Source organism: Coloeus monedula, assembly GCF_965178545.1.
Source record: "Coloeus monedula genome assembly, chromosome: 8".
NCBI lineage: Eukaryota > Metazoa > Chordata > Aves > Passeriformes > Corvidae > Coloeus > Coloeus monedula.
The window spans coordinates 16,846,294-16,871,711 of NC_138788.1; positions in this window are offsets into that span (position 1 = coordinate 16,846,294).

The following is a 25,418-nucleotide window of genomic DNA, read 5'->3' on the forward strand; positions in this document are numbered from 1 at the left end:
TGAGTCCAGATTTCTTCAGACTGGTTATGGATCCTGTATCACATGATCATTTTGCTCAGTAAATGAATGGCAACCACAGCCTGACCAGCAGCCTACTGAATTCAACAAGAACAGCTCTTGCTATTTCCAAAGGGGATTTTGATCAGAGTCCACTGGGTTACTCTACGAATACAGGCAAAAGAAGCCTGCAGATATAATAAAGCAGAGGACATGCCACACCAGACCAGATTTCTTCTTTTTTAAGGCATCTCTAATTCATTGGCCATGAGTAATGTAATATTCACGGAGTCCCATCTGGTGTTCAGTTTTATGTATAAGTGCTTTGCATTGTTGGTCTGATAATTCCAACTAAAACCGGTAAAGTGATATACAGGTCCTTGAAAACAGTAGCAGGATAAAAAGAAATAACAAATTGAATAAAGGAGAAAAAATAAGCTTGCTTTAGTCTGTAAGGAATAAAATTGATGCCTTTTAACCTTACACATAAGTTCCACACCATTGCTTTTTAAAATCAGCTGAAAATCATTTAAAATCAAATTGATTTTGGCTTTTACATTCAGATGCACTTCAGCTTCTCACTTACTGGCCTATACAAGTAATGCCTTCAGCCAACCTGTGTTTAGAATGGGTTGAAAATCAGTTTGTATGTCCACATGCTTATTGGAATTTTCTCATTTCCATTTCACTCAGAGCCAATCATGATCAGATTAACTTGCTGGGGAACATGTCAAGACGTTGATTTTATGGGTGTTTTAGCAAAGAAATGGTTCCTAATACAGTGAAACATTTTTTTGCTTATAACACATTGTCTATTGCCCATTTTGTGTCAATAAATGGGAAGATGGATAATCAGAACTGTTCATATTTATTCTGAAGAGCTCTCCTCTCCATCATGTGTAGACCCATAATCAATCATGAAAGAACTGTAAAATCACATGAAAATATTTCCTAGTTTACATCTGCTCTTTGCTACTAACAAAATCTGAAGTATCTGCAGCCTTCCATGCATGGAATGGTAGGGTAGGCTTCTGAAATGGACACTGTCCTGTTCACCTGCTGCCATCCAACTGTGGATCATTTGGATTGGATAACTGCTATCTGAACTGACGTTTAGTCATCCAGTCTGAGAGCAAGAATGTTGAAATGATGCGGCATAGCACACTATCAAGGCTGTAATAGGACATAGAACACCTGCCATTGACTTGGATAGAAAGGATAAAATGCTCTGAATTGCTTTGTTTTCAGCATTCTCTTTCCCATACTCCTCACATGTCCGTTTTTACTTAATCTGTCACTGATGCTTTAAGGAGAGAGAAATGGCATGGTTGGAGAACAAGAAAATGTGAAGCAGATGCCCAAGTTCTATTATTGACTCTGTTGGCAACTGGATAAGCTGCTTATAGCATTGTATCAAGTTCATTGATTTAGATGGCTTAGTTTTAGGCTTCCAAACTGACAAGATACACACTGCCTGCTCTCCACTGTGAGTCAGTACTTCAACACTCTTCATCTTCAAAAAAAGAGTTAGAATGACTCTGCAATTACAGTGGGAAATATGCCTCAAGCTCTGCATCTAAAAACTCAACACTTACAGTTAAATGATATCAAGAAAATACTGACTGTAACCTCACAGTAATTCAATTTAGTTTCCTCTAAACAAGAAATTAAAAATGCATCACAGAGATATTGTGGGTTCAATCAATGCTTTAAGTGTTTCTGCAAATCTCAAATAAGAAGTAAAAAATCCATGTGCAAATATTACATTGCAGAGATGAATGGGAATGGAGTGGGAGGTTATATAACATGATAATATCAAGGATCTGAAAGAGCTTAAACTATTTAACTATTCAGCAGTGAAAAGTCAAGAAGGATCACTGCAGACAAGGACTGGAAATACAATATAGAAGCTGACTTGCACAGGCTGACATTCTGCTTCAAAGAATATTAGTGCTAGAAAGTGCTTACAAAACTCTAAGTCTTTAAAAACAACTCTGATTTAATAAATATTTACTAAATTGTATAAGAATTGCCTGGCATCAAGCTATAAATATTAAATTGTGATGTAAATGTTAAAAGAATGATGTTTTTTCAAATAATCAATTTAAGATTACAAGAATTTTTGGATTAAACATAAAAAATAATAAGAAAAACCCCTGAAAGTCAAACAAAAATAGTGATGGTTAAATTCCAAAAGAACAATCCACTCAGAGTTCCTTTTATGTGCCAAAAACTATTATTTATATTGTTTATGCACTTTCATCATGACAGCCCTAACACTGAGCAGAGCAGAGTCTAACAGTTACCACATTAGAGAAAAAAAGCTCTCAAAAGGTAAATAAAGTGAAGTGAGGCTATATTTTTGGATCTTGGGAGACATAAGGCTATTCTGATATTCCACTTATATCGATTATTTTATATAGTTTAATTAATTTCTGTACTTTCTCTACAAAATAAAGATTGGCTCAGTGACTAGAGCTTGCACTTAAAGGAGCCACCCTATTAAAACTGGTTTTGTTTGTGCCTGGAGAATCAGAACAATTCCAGACAGTTTGTTTCATATTTTACTTGAAAGCTTCTGTTCCATTAGCATGACATAGTTTCTGAGACAAAGCTTAACCATAGTGTCTTTCCCCTTTAAAAGGTAATGACACCATCTAAGCAAAAATAACAGTAGGGGGAAAAAAGACCCCCATTATAGCAAACTGTGGTATTAATGAAATTCTGTTTGTATTAAAATTTTCTTTCAACCCTGGTCTTCCTATTCAGGGGGATAGTGTCAACCTGTCAAACTTTTAATCAAGAGCAGTTCATTGATGCTTCCATTATGTCAAAAAGCCTCACCTAGGTGACTTCAAGGGGAGACAGCAGGTCTGACTTTCTCAACATCCAAGGTTATGAATTTTTCATTTCTCACCCCCCCAACTTTTAATTTCTAGTGTATGTATGTGGATAGACACAATGTCTTTTTTATTGCATCAAACCTATAAATAGTGTACATTTCAATCAAGTTGTAAAGTCAAGACATTAAAGAAAGGTAAATACATGAAAGAATAATTTCTTAATTTTTAGGTTAGTAAAAAGGGGCTGGTTAGAGGACTGAAATCTATGCATTCACAAAGCCTTTTAAATGACAGCTACTTCAGCCAAAATTTCACAACACAGCATCATGATTCAGAGTCTAGAATCTCCCTAGAAATTATTTCACTGAGGTGTTACATTTGCAGACATGCCGATAATAATGATATAATTCAGCTTACTAAAGAATCCTTACTTTGTTGCATAGAAGTCAAATTTGGGGCCAGATTCTGACCTCCCGCAGTAGCTGCTATCCATCAGCAAGACTGAAATGTACAAAAGACAGTTTAATGAAGTACCTGGACCTCATGCTCCGTTGGCAGATGCTTATTTGAAAGACAAAAATAAACCCCCCCACATGGCAGCTTTACAGTGCTTTCCTCTGCAGCTTATCACTTACCTGCAAGTTACAAGGGAACTGTGAGTAGGAAAGGCTTTCTCTCCCTGATTCCAAGGAAGCAAAATGATTGCTTAAGGGTTTTAAGAAGGTGACTGAGAGCAGCCTTAAAACCGTTCTGCTTTTCATCTCAGTATCAGCATGGTATGTCGTTGACCCCATGTGATAGGCAGAAAGCTTTTCATACTGTGTGCTACAGACAGAAGACAAGTCGCAAGGAAATGTATAGTCCTCCTAGGATCTCAATTCAGTCCTGCAAAAGTTTGAATTTCTATAATAGAGCTTCTGATTCGACAGTTTCTACCATACTCATGAAAAAAGCCATCTTTTTGCATTCACAGTAATATCCCTTATTTATCAATTAGATGTACAGTGAGATGAGTTTTGACTGAAAATACTTTGTTGCTTCATGATCAGGAAGTGAAGTTGGAGAATTATGGTAACCTGAAGGTAAGGTTAAAGGAGAGTCCAGATCTTGGGTTTTTAAATAAGTTTGCAAAGGCATATTAATGGGGAGTAATCCATCTAAATTACTTACTTTTCACTCTTCTGCCAAAAGAAAGATTCTCATCCAAGCAGTTTGGTGGGTTTTGTTGTATTTTTTAAACGTATCATGTATAATTAGAAGATGACTATATGAGTCATTTATAAAGCCAAACAACAAGACCAGAACTCTCATAATGTGAAATGACCAGCTAATTACAAGACTGGTTTAAATTATGTTCCTAGGTATTACTTGCTGTTTCCAAAATGGGCTGGATATCTGCACTATTAATTCAGCCCCAAAGACCAATTTCATTCTTGCAAACATATTGCACATTTAAAATGTAGCAAGGTTTAAATCATCCAAGCTTATTGTTTTAACTTCCAGCATTTCATTATTCTACTTAATGGTTTGCACATTGTTCTACACAAGTACAGTATAATTTTACTGCATGAGGTAAAAAATACCCAACCAAAAACCAAAACCCACGTCCCATTTGCTTCCAAAAGAGATGAGAAGTGATGGGACAGGAGACCTAAAATACAGTGATGTTTTGCCTACAGACAGGAAGGTTGTTCAACATATGCTTAATTGGGAAGATATATACTCAGAGTATTAGTAACATATTCTGAATTCGTCCTCCCCTCAAGATCGGATTGGCAGAAATATAAAGAAACTGAGCCAGCCCAATCTTTTTCTCATTGTAGTCAACTGGAATATTGACAGCTTTGGCTGGGCCAAGAGAAGGCACTACTTTAGGCCCTGTGGCTTCTGCACTGGAGCAGATTTTGTAGCTGGGGGTCACAGCTCTGAGAGACCCATCTTGGGGGTTCAAGTACTAAATGTGCTGGGTGGTCCCTCAAAACATATCTGAAGATAGAGCCTGCAGTCTCAGACACAGCTTCCTTCTTTCCCTGGGGAAGTTCAGGTGGCAGTGTCTGGGGGTCGAGAACTACATCAGAGCAGCTTATTTCACGACCTCTGGGACTCCAGGTGCCACTAGTTAGAGGGATGGAAACAAGGTCTCACAAAGATTGGAGAGCACTCTGATGCGTTGCCCCTTCAAAGTGCAGATATTTGCCTTTAGCATTAGGAGATCTATGAGGAATTAAAAAATATATTTCAAATTGTTCTTTTGTGTGCAATACATAAATTGCTTTTTCACAAAACTATTTTTGCCAAATATTTCCACAAAGCATATCCAGTGAAGCAGTGTCTGCAAAGCTGTTTAAGGATCGGTGCTTCCCAAGTGCCCTCAATTGCTCCTGTTCTACTTGCCTTGACCTGTTGCATCACGTTATGAGATATCAAACTGCCATCATGTTCCATTTTAGAGCTGATTATGCTTCACTGGTGGGCAAAGTTGCTGCTTGCTGAGGGTTTGTGAGGTTTGATTAATTAGTGCTTATGAAGTGCTTTGAAATTCTTGCATGAATGATGTTACAGAAACACTGAATATTGCTGCTGTTATGCAGGCAGGTACATGATTAAAGATTTGATGTTGCAAGGTGTGGCTGGGCCTTATCTTCTCTTTGGGAAAATATTCTGGTTTCCTCTGAATTCCCTCTGGCAAGCTAATACAGTCTTCCAACCAAACCAAACCAAAACACTTCAATCGTCCTAGGGTAGGGAAATATAATAAAAAAAAAGATTAGATGAAGGGTATTTCTGAGAACTCACTGCCTGTCTAGGATATTGCACCTCTAGGTGGTCTGACAAACTTCAAGGGCACCTTGGTGATTAAGTTTATTCTCAGACTAACTACATTTTCTTCAACTTTTTTATTTTTAATCAGCTAGAGCTCTTTTAATTGCTTTCTCCTCTAGGTATTTTACATAGACAACTGATGGCCTTACTTAAGCATCCTTATCTGTGATATCCTCTCCTTGGCTGGAGAGACCTACCTATCCCCCTCTCCGATCTCTCTTGCCCAAAGGGAGCTGTTACACATTGTATCCCTTTCCATAATTTCTGACTCTGAACCCGACAGCTCCCATCTGCTCTGGGAAATGCAGCTCCCCACAGGTGATTCATTCTCAGCCAAGGCAGGAAGCTGTAGGGCTCAGCTCACAGCCAGCCTTAAAAGACCCAAGCTGAAGATAATTATTGCACAGACTTACCTGTTTAAAGATACTTCCAACTTGCTCACTGCTGCCATGCTTGGCCATGACCGCACTGTTGTGGCCCTTCAGGAATGTGCTGCTTCACAAAGAGAAGGCCAGGATTCCTGTCCGACACACAGGTGCCCAGTGCCATTCGAGAAGGCCGTAAGGCACCCAGGACATCTGCACAGGAATAGCAGAGATGACGCAGGACCTAAAGTAGACTGACACTCCACCAGGGTAGCAAATGGATGCCAGGCAGACATCTGCAATAGCTAAAACAACACCAAATGCCAACGATGAAGCCACCAACTTCTCTCTGTACTGTTCAACTCCCCTGCTTTCTACTATTATTGAGGGCACTCAAAAGGATTGGCCATATTGATCCTCTGTGTTGGTCACACACTTCACATACTTTTGCTCTTGCTTACATTAGCCAAACAGACTATGATCACCCGTGCAATCTTCAATTCAAGTCACAGCACGGTATCTTTCATTTCATTTTTCCTGTTTCTACTTATTTCATATCCTGCATGCAGTAACATTTTTTTGGTTACTTTTCATAACCACTTAATGGCTAATTTCGTACATACCTTTCTGCATTCACTAACCTCTAGGTTTGCAGTGCTTTGCACTTGCTTAGTTTCCTAAGAACTATAAAGAAAAAATATTGATTGGTTTTGCCTCAGGCTTTAGTACACAAACTTACCTAGACTGCGAGGCCAGAGTCTGAGACCATGTCTGTATTTAAACCATGAGAACATTTAGCATTTAAGAGGTTCAAAATAACCAGGCCAAACACTCTTACTATCTATCTAACACTGCCAGTTTCCTGGCTGCTGCCAAGGCTGATGCCATAGGCCTATCCTGTTGCATATTTTCAGAGACATAAATCTTATGAAGAAGTATTTAAAGGTACCAGATTTTTCAAATGCTTAAATGAAGAGTATCAGGAGCCTCTCACTTGGTCCCAGATAGTGAGTTATTGCACATTTAAAAATCTGTACCTTCAGTTTTCTGATCACTGTTCTTGTCTGTGCATCTTTCAAAAATGGGGGTTATTAATCTACTGTGCCATAAAGTTTCTTTCATTAGAAATTAACAAGTCTGTTCTGACCTTTTCCTAGGTCTGGGCTGGAATTCCATGAGGCGTTTCTTGTCAATCACTATATTCTTTGCACAGTTTGCACTGTTCCATGTGTGCTTTCAACTGGGTATTCATGCCTGGCCTGTAGATACATTTCCTGGCTCATCTCAGGCATGTCTCTATCCCCAGGTGTGAAATATGTATCCACTGCATGATGTCAGCTCTTAAATCTCCTGGGATTACTGTTCAGCTCCATTTAAAACAAAATCCATGCAGTTCTTCATTCACTTCCTGGGAGTGGGCACAACAGTCTGTGGCACTTACTGCTTTCTCTTGGTTGACCACGGATTGCACATCGCTTTCCTGCCTGTCATATGCCATGCTGTTTTGTAAGACTGCCTTGAAAGAAAGCATTTGAAGACCCAGAGTCAGGAGTAGATTTTCACCTCATTGTTTCCCCTTCCTGGATATACCAGAACCATCAGCAAGCACTGCCACATCTTTACACCCAGAGCTGGTTTTGCTCCTCTTTCTCAGGCACCACCCACACCAGTGCTTTAGATGCATATAATGCTTTAGGGAGTTGTGCTCCACTTTCAATTTTCTTCTCGTGATGCCTTTTCTTTCTAATATTTGAGTATTCTCACAAGATTCCATACCGATCATTTTCAGCAGTCAAGAGAAGTCCAATGTGATAGATCCATAGTTGAGCTCACTCTCAGTCTCCCTTCATTCACCCTAATGTTTTGTCTCCAGCACCCACTGCAAAAAGTTATCACAGATAAATATCATGCTTTTTTTTTTGCCTGTTATTTTACATTTCTTTCCTGGAATAAAGATGCCGTAAGTTACAACACTGGCAACTAGAGGCACAGTATCCAGTTAATATCAAATATCTTTGAATTGGAGCTGACACTGATAATCATATGTGCTCATCAACACCTGCTAGAAGGTGTGGCAAAGGTTGTCAGGCAGCTGAATAGCTCTTCCTCTTCAGCATGCAAGTTATTGACTCCCTGATTTCCTTCTTAATTCTTTAATCACCTACCCCATCATGACAGGATATATCCACACAGAAAATAATCCACATGAAAAGGACACAGATGGGAGTGGACAGAATGGAGGCATACACCTGGCCCAAGCCAGGTAATTGCTCCTGCTTTGCCAATTAAAATCACATTGCCATTTTTGCTGGTATAACAGTAAGCATCTATTTTACATTCAGCTCTTTGTTCCAGAGCAGATGTGTTCATTCTTACTTTTTAAACTATGTCACCTTTCCCTCAACGTGGGCTTAGGTTAATAAACTGTACATCAAGCACTGCTTAAAAGCTGGCTTCGCAGGATGATAACTGATGAGGGAATTGCTTTTAATTACTATACAAGTGAGTAGATAAAAATCACAGTCCTAATAATCAACTCCAGAAACTGACAGCAACAAAGTCTCACATTTCAAATGTGGATTATTTTTTCTTTCAGCATTCAGCTACAGAAGGCAAATGTTAGTGGTTGGATCATCTTCTGTAAGCAAGCCAAAGCTATGTGTAACATTTTTGGATGCTAATAGGACACAGTTCTGGCAGAACAGAAATAAGGGTAACATTAAAGATTAGAGCAAGCTTGGAAAGGAAGAAAAGTGCTTTTATCAATTCAGACTTTCAGAAGAACAATAATCTCACCTACATCTGCTGCTAGAACTTCGAAAGTCCAAGGACAGAAAAAGCAAACAACTTGCTTGTACAGCTATCAAGAATCAGAGAGAGCATGAGGCTTCCCAGATTGCCTTCAAAACCAGCAGCATTTGGCCCATTACCATCCACACCAGGCTAATGTATTTTTAATAGTTCACCTCCTAAAGAGATACTGCAGGCCATGAGATGCAAATTAGGCAGCCAAAATTGAGCGAGTTTGTGCTATGAGAAATTTCAGGGGAGAATGAAATAAATGAAAGTAGGACTACAAACTGGGTTTGGTGCTCTGGTGAGAGGAGAAAAATGTACTCACAAAGCCCAATAAAACTTTCTTTTTCTGGTTTATTAGGTGTTTGCAAAAACGTCTCAGTTGCAAAGTACGACATGTTCTTTTTCTGAAGACTCGTCTACAGCATAGAGGCTCTGATAAATCAGCTGCTTTCTTTTTCAGCCAACTACACAGTGTATGGGAAGCTGAGGTTACCATTACAGCTTTGTTAAAACATTAGATGTTGCCTGAAAGCTGCCATGTGAACTCCATTTTGAATGTATTTCAATGCAGGTTTTTACAATAGGAAAAATAAACACTTAGGAGCTCAGGAAACCAGGACCTAAAATACTGTAGACATGGATTTGTTTATTTGTTGCTTTCCTGCTATAGATCAGCCTGTCAGGATACCTCCTTCATGTAAATATTTAAGATATACAACTAACTACAAAAGATCTACAACAAAACAATTCTGATTTAAAGAAAAAAAAAAAAGGAATTAAAGGAGAAAGGAAAAGGAGGATACAGAGTTTATTTAAAAAAAACCCAAACAAACATGGATGTGGCTGTCTTTGGATCTATCAAGTGTATTCTTAATGAAAAGGAAAAATATTCTGATTATAAAGGTGTTGCATCCAGGGAACAGCCCTTAGTTCCTTGAAACCACATCTTCTGTAGATTTTAAGTTACCATATTCCTTTTTGACTTTTTGTTGTTGTTGTTGTTTTAATGGGGCAATAACGTCAGCTTGCAAAAGTCCACAGGAGAAACTGAAAATCCGGGATTTGAGAACTAGAGAAGTTCAGAATAGTAGTCATCTGGAAGTCTCCTCTTTTCATGTCGGTAAAGTATAATGTTACTTCACGCCATTTGGCTGCAAATGTAAATTACACCTTTTTTCAGTTGTTAGGACAGGATAAAAAACCACATAATTCTAATGAGTCATAAATGTTTCACCATTTTTTTCTTCATTTAATTCATATGGTGCCAACACCTGTGAAAACAATCAGCATCATAGCTGTGTGCTCTACTTAAATTTGCTTTAGGGTATGCTTGAGTAAAAGCTTTTATATCTCATTTCTCTACATTATTAACAACATGATGCCCTGAATCATTCTATAATTTAAGTATGCTCATTTCATTCTCAGCCATTTTATTAGGACTGGAAAAGATGCTCAAAGACTATGACAGTCTTAAAACAGACACACACACGTACCCATTCCTGATTCTTACTGTAACAAAATATCTATAACAAGATCTTCACATTATTTTTTATGTGCTTTGGCAGTTTTGCACCTTGAATTACGAATCTAAACTGTTAGTACAAGAGCCATACTACAAAGCTTTCTCCCAAAAGGCTTTGCAGCCATTGCGCTAAGGTGAGTTCATTTCATAAGAGCGACATCTGCACTGATCTGAATTTTAAGCTATTGCCAAAGGAGAGCACACCTTGTTTAGCAATGGGAAAGAGCAGTGGTTGGAAGCATAGGTCTGGAGTCACTAGATGGTGCCAGAGACGAACGTGCAATGGTAATTGCAGTCCTGCTTCAGTTACCGCTGGGCAACGGGGTGGGTAAGCTGATCAACAGCAGAAGCACACAAGCTAGAGAGCATAATTTTCAAAAATACTTGGGGGTAAATTTAAAAACACTCTTCAGTTTCTGAAGAAATAATGTAGTGACTGGAGGATACAGACAAGATCCTAAATCCTACTTGCCTTTCAGTGGACATCAGGCCTTTGACCACCTTGGGAGCCCTTGGTAACTCCACCTGGCACCTACATAGCCCTAAATGACTTCAAACTGAACTGTCTGCAAAGTTCTACCTACAGTTTTATAAGATAAGTGAAAGGGGTACTGAGCTCCCCCTATACTTCAATGGGACTGTGGCTCAAATTTGCTCTGTAAAAATCTCCATCTAAACCCAAGCAACATAATAAATATAGATGAGTGAGCATTAAGCTGGAAGGAGTAGAGACCATGATATTTCCCAAAGAGATCCTTTCCCAAAATGTACATTCCAGTGTTAAACAGCATATTACAATTAACCATCCAGGGCCAATTCAAGATAAGAAAGCAGGCCAGAGCTGATAAATGCTTCAAGCAAAATGTTTGCAGTTTTGATTCATTGCAATAACTCCCTTGTAATCCAGAGGTGGATTTAAATTACTCCAAGTAACTTAAACTAGCTAGCTCAAATCTGGAGAGCAGTGCAGGCTCCAGCAGGGTCTTGGGTAAGGACTCAGACTGTTACAGTTCATCCAGCAACTTAAGTCAACCCAAGCTAGTCAATTTAAAGTTTCTGAACTGCAGCCTTCTCTCCACACTGAAGCACAGTATCACCTGCATCCATGAGGATGTGAGGGCTGAGCTGACCACTCCCTTCCATGCCCACACAATTCCAAAACTGACTTTGAGGTGGTTAAAACCAAGTGGTCTGCTTGTCATTTCAAATAAATTTATTAAAAAGTTATTCCAGTAACCTGCACATTTATACATACTCCTTGGTTTCTTCGCAGATAAAAATCTATGCTTGTGATTACTCACCAGTGCCCTTAGTGGCAGTTTGCACAAAAGATACCAATAAGCACTAGTCAGAGAATGAGCCTTCTTTTTCCTTTGCTTCTCTTAAGACTTCTTCTTAAGAGGTCTTCAACACAGACATGGGACTTCGGGGAAGTGGGGGGAAACAACAACCAATCCTACTCACAAAACACTTCCTTGCATATCTATTAATTTACAACACCATGCACCAGACCCAGTACCATTTAGTGCCAGATGGGTACACACAGCAACATGACACCAAATCAGCCAAACCTTTCTCTACATGATTCAAAGCTCCCCATTTACTGGGACCAAAAAAAAAAAATCAACTGCTTCTTCCAATTTCACCTTTTTCTACCTTTCTTCCTCTTGATCTGCTAGATTTCACTTTGAAAGCCCAAATGAAAATCCCTGTGATTTAGACAGAAAATGTCTTTACCTTTATAGGAAAGAGGTTGCCCTTGCAGAATCCATTCAAAAGGCCACTCAGCATAGTAGGACTGTGCTTGCTTTACGTTGTTCAATGCTCAGTAGTTTACTCAGCTGAAGGTCTGTTTGATTTGAATTTCTGCTAGGAAATTTAGAAAATATGAAAGAAATATATTTTTAAATTTCACTGGAATAATCTCCATATTGTTGAAGATATTCAGACTTCCTGGCCAATATGATACCCATGAGATGCAGCATTTTCCATGGTGCCATATATGCATTCTTAACTTTGAAATGGAGCAAGAAGGAAATATTTATACTGGGTGTACCTTAATTAAATTTAATTAATTAAGTTAGGAGGTCCTGAAGCAAAGAACGGATCAGTATGAGCTTTACTTTTCTTTCTCAATAAAACCGATCTGTTACTGAAATGCTCAACTGCAAATCAGATCTTTTACTTAGGGGAATACTCATTTGCCTGGCTGTAAGCTGCAAATCTTTTGATAGTTTCAGTTCTTCCACTGTGAAGGCAGCTTCTGTGTTAGGAATTTTAGGAGGACAGTCTTGAAATGTTATTAATAAGAACTTAGTATATACTTCATATTTGATGTAGGTGCACTCTGCCTCCTAATGGAAGTCGCATGTGGTTTTTTTCCCCCCAAGTATGCACTGGTAAGTAATGACCCATCATCAGGCAGTGACTGATGACAATTGATCATATGGCCATCCACAGCAGCAAGAAATTAGAGTAATCTCTCAAGAGAATAATCAGAGAACAATTTTCCAGGGTCATTACTAGCAAAGAAGCTTGCTGAAGAAGAAAACAGTCTCAGTCTTCACTCTGGATTTTCTTTTCTCCTCTGGATTTCATTTTATACACAAGGTTTACATTTGGTTTTAGAAAATTTTATGAGGCAGACTGAAATGTTAAGGGGATTAAGGAATGGGAGACAGTCTTTCACCTCCAAGTCTTCAGTTCAAATCCAGTTTAGGTTAGTAATGAACAAGAAGTATTTACCATTGCTGTTCACTGCCTGTGCAAAAGGGATTGGTGGTTCTGGCTCAATTCCCAGCAATAAACCTGCATGCCACAACTGGCAACTCTGTTGCCACTCTCAGCAGACAGTGCCAAGAATTAAATGAAGCATAAGAAGCAAAGCCACCTCTCCCCCACTACAGGCCAGGGTGGAGGCACACTGGCAGGAGAAGTCTTCACTGCTGCTGCCTGAACAGGGCAGTGCCGCAGTCGAGCACAAAGACATCAGTTTAGTGGACTGACAAATAAGCAACTTTTTCAGGAAATGAATTTACTAATCTTCTTAAAATAATAAAAAAACCCAGGGGCCATCTAGTGTGGGGAAGATTAGTGACTCAGACTGGGCCATGTTGTTCCTTATGCTAAAGTATAGATTAACCTGCCATTATAAAGAAATTGAAACTTGATGTAAATGCAATGGATTCCCACTACACAAGGCTTGTCCTGCCTGGCACAATGCCCTAAAACAGAAAAAAAAATCAGTACCTTTTTTTCCCCAGAAGTCACATGAAAGATCATTTCTCAGTCTAGGAGACTTTGACTCATTAGCACCAGAAGCTATTAGACCAGGAAGTTTGTTTTTCCTTAAACCATAGACTTAGAGTAATTCCACAGAAATAAATTGAGTCACCCACCCACACAGAGCAGCATAAAAGGAAGCAGAGCACACCCCAATCTTCATCTGGCCAATACTGGAAAGAAAAAGTGACTAGCACAAACTAAAAAATGCCACCACATTTCTGTGCTGAGGGCATCAGCACCATCAACAGGAAGGACACTGAACATCCTTGCACATGAGCATAGCAAGAAAAAAATCCAACCTAGGCTATGAGCCTGGGAGTGATTTTACCATCGAACAGTGATGATTGAAAAATGCATGAATTATATTCTAAAAATAGCAAGATGGGTCAAGAGAATAATGATCTCAGTCTATACAGCTAGATGAATTTATGGTGATGCCCTCTTTTATATTTCATAGGATATTCACTATGGACCCTACTTTTTCCATGGCTTTGAACACTTTATTTATCCATATTTTATTACCAGTGTAAACTTAATTATCACAGCATCTTCATGCTGAAAGTGATTGATAGATTTTGCTACTTGCTTGTCAAGATGGTCATGTTCACTGTATTCAGCTATCACACCAACCCAGAGACTGATGACTGTTCTGGCCTATTAATAAAAGTCTATTACAGTGCATGGATGCTACTTCTCTCAAACAATATTAATGGAAGCTCTGCGGCAAGAGGCACATTTTTAACTTGCTACAATACAATGAGGTAATTTCATTACAATTATTAACTCTTTTACATTTTACTCAGACTGTCCATTCTTAGACATAAAGAACAATCACAAAGTCTCCTCACTTCTTATTTTCCCATTTTTTAAAAAGGTGTTGTTCATCAGCCCATTATTATAAAAGCAATTAGTGGTATTTCAGTACCTGTACTTGCAACTGCTGAAATTGAGACAATATGAAGTGCAGACGATTTTATGAAACGGTGAATAGTTGCCTTTCAAAAAAAAAAGAATCACTAGTTGACAAGCCAGACACTGAAGGACTCAAGACCAATCATTGATTGTGAAGATCTTATGTTAGAGCTCAACTGGCAACAGGCAATGAATGAAATGTATTTCTGCAAATAATATGAGATAGAAAAGGAAAACAATAAAAATACCCACCAACCTTGAACATGCTTAAAGTGGTAAAGGCAATATGCTGTCAATTTTTTTTTCTTGTTATCAAGCAGGACATTCTATTTTTCTATATATGCTCCTCTAAGATGAACTTCTTGCCTTCTGTCACTCAAGTTTTGGTTTGATTCTATGATATTCAAACTGAAATGTCTTGATCTGCTAAAGAAGGTAAATTGTTAACAGTTAAGATACTTCCAATACTTTTAGATATGGGAGCAAAACTCAGCCTGCACGTGAGGAAAATGGATAAAAGACACAGATCTCTAATACCTCAACTCAACTTTTTTTTTTAAGTAGAACTTGACTAAGCCTCTAGTTCTAGAGCTTCCATAGTCACTTAATAGTATTTTAAATAGAAAAACCTGAAAAACAATAAAACTGACTCTGTCCATGAAAATGCTTACAAAATGTTTAGCTTTAAGGATGGCAGCAATACATGTTAGTTTTCTTTGATGAAGATACTTACCTTGTAGCAGTTAAGCATGTGCTTAACTTTTTCACTGTGAGTCCATAGCCTTATAAAAACCTACAAGGTATGACATAAATTCTTTTGTTTGTAAAATAGGTGTAATTTTCCAGAAAATCTAGATTCAGCAATCACAATCTGAATTAGCATGCCTAGATACTCCACCTGCACAAACTGCTGGTGCTCCACTGACTTTAAATAACCCATTGAAGATACAGCCTCGGGACCCCAAACAGTGCTGGTAGTCCTAACAGCCCTCAAAGGCTGAAGACTTGGAGCTCACTCAGAGAGGCTGTGCTGGATTTAGTGATAATGGCTTAAGAGGTTACCTCTCCCAGCTGTCTGCAGCAGTCCCCCACCAGAAGCTGAAACAGAACCATCAGAAAGTGATATGGTCCAGCCCTCATCCATAGAGCTCTGAGCCAGCACATTAATTTTAACTGCCAATGGTCTGAAAATTGTAACAATTGATAAACTGGCACTTGCTTACATCTGCTGCCTCCTCTAGTAAGGTGGAAGACTGTGGCAAAGTGGCAGGGTAGACATTAAGGGCAGTAACCCCTTCCTCCACCCCAACAAAATTAATAGCACTTGTTTGCCAGAGCCCTAATCTGCTCAGAGTGGAACAGTATGTTGAAAGAAGCAACTCCATTTAACTTCGTTTGGGGGGAATGAAGAGCAAGGATTTTCTACATTTCATGAGGCAGTGAATGGCAAAGAATTAGTGTATATACAGTACCCCTTGTAATTTTAATTCACATTGCCCCCTCTCAGTGAATAAATCTTGTTAAACCTTATCCTCTTGGAGACCATCTGGATGAAAACTATTCAGGAAACGTCACCATTGGTACAAGAACTTAAATCTCACCATAAATCTCAGCATGTCAAAGCCAAGCATGCATGCCTTAAAGAAACTCTGCAGCTGTGACTCGCTTGGAGTTGCAGACATGTGTGTGCAAATGGTGCCTCCCAAGAAACACACTGCTACATTTCAGTAACTCTTAAAAACAAATGAAAGCAACTCAGGGATTTTCTCATTTTCAGACAGCTTTACCCTATTTTTAATATAAAAGAAACAAAATAGTTTAATAAAAGCTACATAAAATTTACTACCCTATTATAACTGTATTGGTTCAAATGATCTCCACTCTTGTCCTTATCTTGCTCTGATTACTTCTCCCTCTCTTCCAAAGTGCATGTGCTAATGTGGCAACCTATGCTGAAAATCAGAAATCATGATTACTTTGCTCTGTAATCTGATTGCCTGTATAGTTAGACACCTGCCTTCCTGGCAAATTTCTTTATGGTAACAGGGTAGGAGCAGGTTGGCCTTTTAAGTGCCAGATACGGTCAAAATAGCTTCAATCTAAGCTCAGTGAGAATACTACTGTTATCCAACAGCTCATATTCTCCTCTCTCTCCACCCCAAACCTCGTAGAACTGTTTTTTACAGAAATGGATTTTGTATTTAGTCCACTGACTTCAAAATATGGGGAAACATAATGCAAAATTTACAAGGCAATCCATACAGTGGGTGAAAAAACAGAAAAGTAACTAAGAATTAAACTAGATTCAATGCTTTGACAAAAAAATTTGGGGGCATAAATGCAGACTTGAAACAAAAGGTTCTGCAAATTTGCTTCATTTTCCCTCATTTCCATATAGGGAAAAAAAAACCCTAAATATTGGAAAAGGACTGGAATGATTAACTTCTGGTAATTTAAAAAACTATTTGTGAAAAAAATTCAAAAGGAGCTTGTTCGAAAGCATTTTTCAAGTAAGGAAAAAACTTATTAAACATAGGTAAATCCTAAGCAGCCCATTTTATTTTTATTATATTTTACTTGACTGAAACTGAAGTTTTTTCAGTTTTCTGTCTTCTGAAAAACTTGCATCTTGGAACTGCCAGACAACCTGAAGATCAGTTACTTTTACACAGTGAAAGCAGCTTTGGAGCCTGGGAATAGGTTGATTAGACGTTCTAGATGAATACAAGTTGCATCAGCCGAAGCAAATAGAATATTTCTGATATATATATCAACGTACCACAATTGATGAGCCAAGCTTTCTCCAAAAGATGTGCAGGTTTCCTGATGAGTCAGAAAAGTAACAACGGTGGACTCAATGATCTTAAAGGTATTTTCCAAGCTAAATGATTCTATGATTCTAAGATTACTGGACTTTACTCTTTCATTCAATACAAGTGATCCAGGTTTATTTTTGCAAGAAAGTCCAGTTCTGTGCAGCTGTGTATCACCACTGTAAAGCATTTCAGCTACCACCACAACAGCAGAAATGACACTGATTTGCTAACGCAGGTTCTTGCTTGACTAATTATTGAATAAAAAACAACCAAAAAAAAGAGGAGCTCAATTAGCCTTAGAGGTAATAGGTGCTAGCAAGACATGCAAAGACTACCCTGGTGGCTCCCTGTAAAATAACCATCCTTTCTCCACAAGTGCAGAGATATTCAGTAAGAATTATCAGTCTTCCTCTGGAAAAGCAATGCCTTCTGGGCCTCAGTAAATGGGCTTCAGCATACAGTTGTCTAAGAACTGTAGAACGAACCACTTGTATCCCCATAAAGGAAGCATTTGCTAGCTCAGAATGCAAGATGCTTGGCAACACGTTGTTGACATACAAGGTGTATTGTTTCTTCTTTTTCAAGCCGTATCCCATGCTGGGCTCTAATTCCTCCCACATGACCTTCTAGACCAAACCAGGGAGCTAAATTAGGAAGGGGTACTGTTTTTCTCTGCCTGCATAGTCAATGGATGAAGACACGTGGGCTGAATTATCCTCTGGAGGCGCATATCGCTTTCCAGCATCAATGGGGAGCCTTGGGTGATTAGGTACTAACTTAGGTGCCACAGTTTTATCCGTGAAGTCAGGTGGCTCAAATCCAGGAGCAACTGTGCTTCTCCTTTTGTCCTGAATTGGTGCATGCTGTTGCTACACATCACAAAACAAACAGCAAATAGTAGTAGTTTTCGTGGAAGTGATAACAGCTAGTATAAAAGCTAGTGCTTTGGATCTAAACCCAGAATACTATTATTATTACAGGAATCCAGCCTGTTTCATATGTCCTTTAACTTCACTCCTTCAACTATGCAGAGCTGCATAACTGAACATACTGTATAAGATTATTTCCACTTTTCATGGAAGCTTCACCCAGAGCTAGCCACTATTGGAAGCAGGACAGCAAATTTTCAAGGCCAACTTGCTGCTCTGGTACAGTAAATCAGTTGTTCCTACCGCAAGTAGCATACAGATTTTTTTTCAATGCATAATACAAGGAAAGGATGACTCAAGCTGAGTTTCACAGGTGAAGTTCAGATGAGTTCAGATCTGTTCAAGCCCTCTCGATGTTTCCATATGCTTGACTCAAGTCCAAACATCCTATCGTCAGCTCCAAACAAAAACTTCCAATGAAGAAGCAGAGCAGGGAATTGTGAACTCTGCTTTCCAGCACTAAGGACTTGAGCACTTTTTTTAATAATCTGTCATTTGTACTTTTTCATACTAAAGGTGACAGTCTAATTCACATATGACCAACACCCATAAATCATGTTGGGGGAGGAAATATTCATAAATCCATATCAAACAGAACCCAAATTATGACAAATGACATGGCAGTCATAAAATTGCACAAGCACAACTCACCAAGTCATTAATTTCATGGCCGTGGAAAATAAACAGACACATTTTTTTCGCAGCCCTAATAAATTTTAAAAAACTCAAAGAATGGTCCATCTGCTTCGAATAATTTTTAATTTCCTATTCTGTCTCGTTCCCATTAGCTATTCCACTGAGATATTTGCTAAATTCTTTCATTTGCCTCCTCCCATCTGTATTCAATTACTCTATTCCCAAATAGAGTTAGTTTTTCTTTCTCCTAAGTGCAGTACAAAATATCCCCACCTGTACCTTAAAGCAAATGTTATGTGTGTTTTATTATCTGTTAGACTCTATGAGTCATTCTAACTCGATTGCCTGTGCTGAAAGACTTGGAGGGCAATCTGATTTTGATGTTTTCTGGCTTTGGTGAAAAACACCTGCCTGATTCTCATAGCTAATCTATTAACTTGGTAAATGCCTCAACAGATGTTCTAGAATCAGCTAGGGATCAGGGTCTGTCCTCGTGACAGCGTCCCCTTGTAAGCTTGAAATATTTAAATGTTCAGAGATCAGAGGCCAATGATGTGTTTTGGGTACAAGCTTTCACTAAATCATATTTTTTCAGTCAGTCCCTGGAGTGCATTCCACATACAATAAGTGGCTGGAGCGTTCTGACTGAGCAGGCCAACAATACAGGCCTCCTTGAACTTTGAAGGGACATGAATTTCAAGGCAGCATTGGCTTCTTTTATTGAAAAATGGAACAAATTTTAGACTGTGCTGAAGCTGTTCCCTTTTAAGCTACATGTCTTTTTTTCCAGTTCCTTTTCTTTCTTCCTAATGAAACCCATTAAGAAAATATAAGGCTTGGCTTTGAGACCTCCCTTTCCAAGGATAACTTAATGTCTCCAAGGAACCTGTTCCAAGCCGTCATCCTCTGTTTGGGTCAGCACTGCTCTGCATGATTCACTTACTGTGTGCCTGTTCCTCCACTTTTTAACACTGATTTTAATCCAGGGTTGCTCCACTGACTCTAAGCCATTCCACTCTGTAACAGCCCCTGAGGCTCACAGACTGGCTGGGATCACCAGAGCAGAGCAATCCCTTGAGAAGGCTTTAGTTCTCCCATAGGAAGGGTGGGATAGATGCATGACTTCAGTGTCAAGCCCACATGAACTCCCATTTTGCAGATTAAGGCACTTTTCTGTCAAGCTAGCACCACCAGAAAAACACAAATGAGAAAAAAAGGCTCACAACACAGAAAACCCCACAACTACTGCTGGCCCCATTCTGCTATAAGAAATTTCCTCTTGACAATCAAAGTTGGACCTGAGAGCCTAAAAATGTTTATTATTTTTACAAGCTTTTATATTACTTTGCTTCTTGTAAGAAAAGCTCCAGATTGTGATAAAATGTCCAAATGTTTCAAACTAAAATGGCTGCAAGCTTCACTGCAAAAATTTTCTCAATGAGATCACATGAAAGCAGAACAAATAGAAAACAGGAGACCTTCCTCTGACCTTCACTCATCACTTGACTCTGGTCACTTCACTTACCCTCTGTTTACCTCCACTTCTTCATTTGCTAAATGAGTTTCATTAACGCAAACTTACTTCGTTGTTTTAAAGCTTAATTAGTTAATGTTTGTAAAGTGTTTTGAGATCAATACAACAGTATTACCAATGTATTCAAAATCTCATCTCTGCTGCTCTTTGCTCTTGGAGGCTTGACAAAAAGGATTTCACTGTTCCACATCTTCAACAATGCTCAGAAGCAGCTCTGTTGTTAGAGCTCTCATAGGAGTGATCAGCAGATGGAGTTGGAGGAGTGAGAAGGGAAAGACTGATTCTTACTCTTATTGCTGTTACACATGCTGCTTTCTAGAAAATAGAAAATATGAAGGGAGCGTTGATATAAAATACTTAATCATTTAAAGGAAGACACTGAAAGTACAGAGAAGTGCTTATGTGTATTTTAAAATTACTGCATTTTTCAAAAACACCCTTTTGGGAAAGCCATCAGGTTGGCCTCCAAGCCTGACAAGAGCTGGAGAAATGTTCAAAATGTGAGATGAAGGAGAAGAAAGAAGAAAGGTTCACTAGAAACAGTGTTTCCAACTGAGGATATAGTCCAAAAAGCTTCATTAAGGAGGAAAAAGAGATTTTCTGCCTGTAATCAAACGTGAAAGAATTTGTCATTCTTAACTTACCTTCTAAAAATAGTTTCTTCCTTCAGTTTTCAGACTGTACCTCTGCTAAAATCAAATGTACCCACCCCTGTCACTGAGAGATTAAAAAAAATTGAACTGGTTACTGGAAAGATACAATAAAAAAGTTTGATTTGAAAGTACAATCCCTGCAATATTTCCTCTACAAATTAGGCAGACATCATAGAAACATAGAATATGCTGAGTTGGAAGGGACCCATCAGGATCACCAAGTTCAACTCCTGGGCCTGCACAGGACATCCCCAAGAGTCGCACCATGTGCCTGAGAGCATTGTCCAGACACTGCTTGAGCTCTGTCAGGGTGGTGCTGTGACCACTTCCCTGGGGAGCTGTTCCAGTGCCCAACCACCCTCTGGGTGAAGAAGCTTTTCCTGGTATCCAACCTAAACCTCCCTGGCTCAGCTTCAGACCATTTCCTTGGGTCCTGTCAGCAGAGATCAGTGCCTGTCCCTCCTCTTCCCCTCATGAGGAAGCTGTAGCTGCAATGGGATGTCCCCTCAGTCTCCTCCAGGCTGAACAGACCAAGTGACCTCAGCCACTTCTCATTCGGCTTCAGCTCCAGATATTTCACCATCCTTGTGGTCCTCCTTTGGATGCTCTCTAACAGTTCAATGTCTTTTTAATATTGCAGTGTCCCCAGGACTTGAGGTGAGGCTGCATCAGTGCAGAGCAGAGTGGGACAATCACCTCTTTTGTCCAGCTGTTGATGCTGTGCCTATGCACCCCAGATATGTTACACTCACTCTTCACTTCTTGTCTATTTTGGTATTTTAGAAGCGGTATCACCAGAGGTAGATGTGATATGATCAGTGCATGTGGCAAATACAGACTTTTTCTTATGGCCTTGGCAACCTGGAGGCGATCTCCAGACCGAAGCAAGGTTGCATGCCTATACATCTCTTTTGCAAAGGTTAAGATTATGGTTTGGGATCCTCTCTAATCTATAGCAATTTAGAACCTTTTGTTTGTCTCCTACATATCTTTTCTTCAGTAAACATTTAAAAAGAAAGTTACCTTCCAGATTAACACAAGGAAATGAATATATTTTTGCTATCATATTCATGCAGCTCCATTGATACTAGTTTTATTTGTAGACCCTTTGGGACAAAAGAAATACACAAGTTATAAACCAAGAATAATTCAGTATGATGTTGTTACAGATGTCCACAGCAGAGGGTGCTAAGATTAAAGAGGTAATATTTGGGGCAAAGGGAGCAAATTTGCAGCAGGCAGAGATAGATGTTTGTTGATTAGTGGAGCAATAAAAACATTGGTTGACTCTTCATTAATGATACCTCTGCTGTTTAGGTTGTTTTCCCTCAAATTCAGTTTTTTCATAAGAAAGGAGGTACAACATCCAGAGCAGAAAAATGATGTGTGGTTTCTTGCATCAACAGTTTTACTCAGAAATTGAATTTAGCTTACACACTAATAAAAACAAATCAGATCAAACAAACAAGCAGACTGTTCTCCTATACTTTGCCTCTTTTTTCCCCTGAAGTCTTTAATTGGTCTCAGGAAGATACATTTATCTCACGCCAAAAGCAGCCTTAAGTAAGTAAAAGAGGAAAATTCAGAAATACTTCTGCCAGTGGAACTGGCTGTTACTGCAATGAAAATGAGCTATCTGACTGATAGCTTTGTTTCTATTGTGTTTCAGTGAAAACACATCCTTGAATTTAGAGCTGTGTAATGACATTATTACATTAAACTTGTTATTTGAAAATAGACAAACAGCTCCAAAAATATCCTGCTACCAGACACATGTTTGGCTTCATCTCTTCAGAGATGACTGAACATGTCATTAAGTCCCCCCTCCTTATAGCTACCAACCCACTGATTTTCACAGACTGTTAAGCTTGCTTGTGGGGCAGAGTGAAGCAAAAAGAAGGGAAGAAACAAAAGCTCTGAAGTGTATGCCCAAAGACTTGGAAAAATCACAAGTTGGAGAAGGGATTACCAAGTCTTTAGCTAGTGAGCCACACTGAACTCAGAACAGGAGCAAATGAAAATTTTTACCCTTTGATGCAGTGGCCTCTATCAGTAGTTGTCCATCTTTACCACACAAGGGAAGCTTCCTGGATTCTCTACTCCTTCACTCACACCAGGCTTCTCTTCCATTGAGACCAGGAGCAGCAATTGGGGTTCTCACTTTGAAACACGTTGGAAGCTGTCACCTTCAGCATCAGCTCTCTGACCTACAATACCAAAATCCATGATGAAAAAGAAACCAAACCAAAACAAAAAAAGCCCCGAAAACAACAGAAAACAAACAAAAACCCATAGCCCCCCCAACTTTACAGAAATCAGCAATCCAGGGTGGTTTTCTGCTTTCCAGTTTTGACATCAGAGGAACTACTGATTTATACCAGAATGGGAAGACACACTTGGGGAGAGAACAGATGGTTCAACAGTTCTGCTTAAAAGCACAGGATACTTGTGCTGCAGAAAGGCATGAGGGAGAAAAGAAGGCTAAAAGACAGCCTTGCAGAAAAAGCTCACATACACTGTGGCTGGAAACTTGTTGTGACTCCAGGCTTTGACCATCAAAGCAACTGAGGCAGCTCCCCACAGACACTGACTGGTTTCAGCAGGCTGAACAGGCATTGGGGTGATCAGCGTTTTGAGGCACCTGGACTTCATCACTCTGGTATAACCTAAGACCTTTGTGCCTAGAGCCCCAGTTTCCCACCTTGTTGCGAGATGATAGGAATCTGGTTACTGATGATAAGCCAAAAAGAAAAACACAGTAATGCTCAGTAGAGCATATACACAAGTCCTCATGGAAGAATTGCTGTTATGATGGGCATCATAATACTGAAATTATTTTGCCACCGTTCAATTACATGTTCTTTTTTTCTTTCCCCTCCAAGTCACCACTCTCACTAGGCATGACTGCTCACTGAAGAGTGAAGACAAGTAGTAAATAAAAAGCAATGAAAGCTGTTTTACATCTCTTTTCATCCCCTCTACGCAGCTCCCTCAACCTTAAAATTTAGGGGAATAAAAACCAAGTTTTCTATGCAGACAATGAAAAGTATATGCATTGAATGTCAATTCTATAGGAAAGAAAAGAAGAGACTGAAAGAAAGAAACCCATAAAAGGAAATGCACCACATTCTTCCACCTTCTACCCCAACAAATCCAATTAAACTTGCCAAGGCACACACACATGCCGTCAATCATTCCAGATCCTATCCACCCTATCAATATTTCAGCAGCATTTCACTCTCTTACTTTCCAGGACTATGCACACTCCACACAGCATGCACTCATTGTTCCCCATTCTCCTTCCTTGTCCCTCTTAATCAGTCACAACAAGTCACATTCATTCCTTTCCTGCACCTTATGCTACACCAAACTAGCAGGTTAGCTGGCACAGCAGAGCTTCTTTGTGCTCCATTGATGCTTTGGGGCTTGGCTGGTTGGCGGGGGGGGGTTGTTGTTTGTGGTTTGTTGGTTTTGGTTTTTTAAAGGGTGAAAGGCAGGATGCAAAATATGGCTGTTTATAGACAAAAGGACACTGACACAGAGGAATTGTGTTCATGCTTATAATGCAACTTTGCTTATTGTGAAATACTGCTATCCTATTGTAGTGGCCTCTTTTTAATAAGCACAAGCTCATTTTAATGAGTCTACAATTAATAGACTCAAAATTTCTGGTAACAAGAGATCCAAAAGTTCTCCAGAGACTTTACATATCTGACATGGGCATTCTCAAAGCCTGCCTAGACACACAACCATTATCAAAATAACTTCAGTAATTTGAATTTATGTTCTTATGCAAGCTGTTCTGGTTCAGAATAGAACTCAATCTCCTTTACAGGAAGGGGACATGCTTGATGGTTTTTTATTCTATCTTGTGCACTCTCAGGGCTGCCCTTGAGGATGGACATACACAGTAACTCATTTTCAAAGATAAGGATTATTTTGGGTGCACTAGAAAGATCACAGTTGTACCTTGTGCCAGTGTCACAGGTCAATCGACTTTCTCTTCAAATTCTCACTTGATATCACCATGAGAAACAGGGAAACCTAACATGATGGAGGATTTTACCAACTGTTGGGCTGTCTTTACTGATATTACAGGCAGTGACCTAAAGTGGCTCCAAAAGTACGGCTGGGCTTTCAGGCAGGCAGTAGCTATTCAAGCAGAGAAATCTGTCTATAAAAATTTTATTCTTTTCCAGTGTTCCCATGTCCTGAACTGCTTCAGTACTGAGTAGATTCCAAGCTTAAAGCTGTGTTCCTTCTGTGAGCTGCTATTCCATCCCTAGTATGTTTTTCTTCATTTT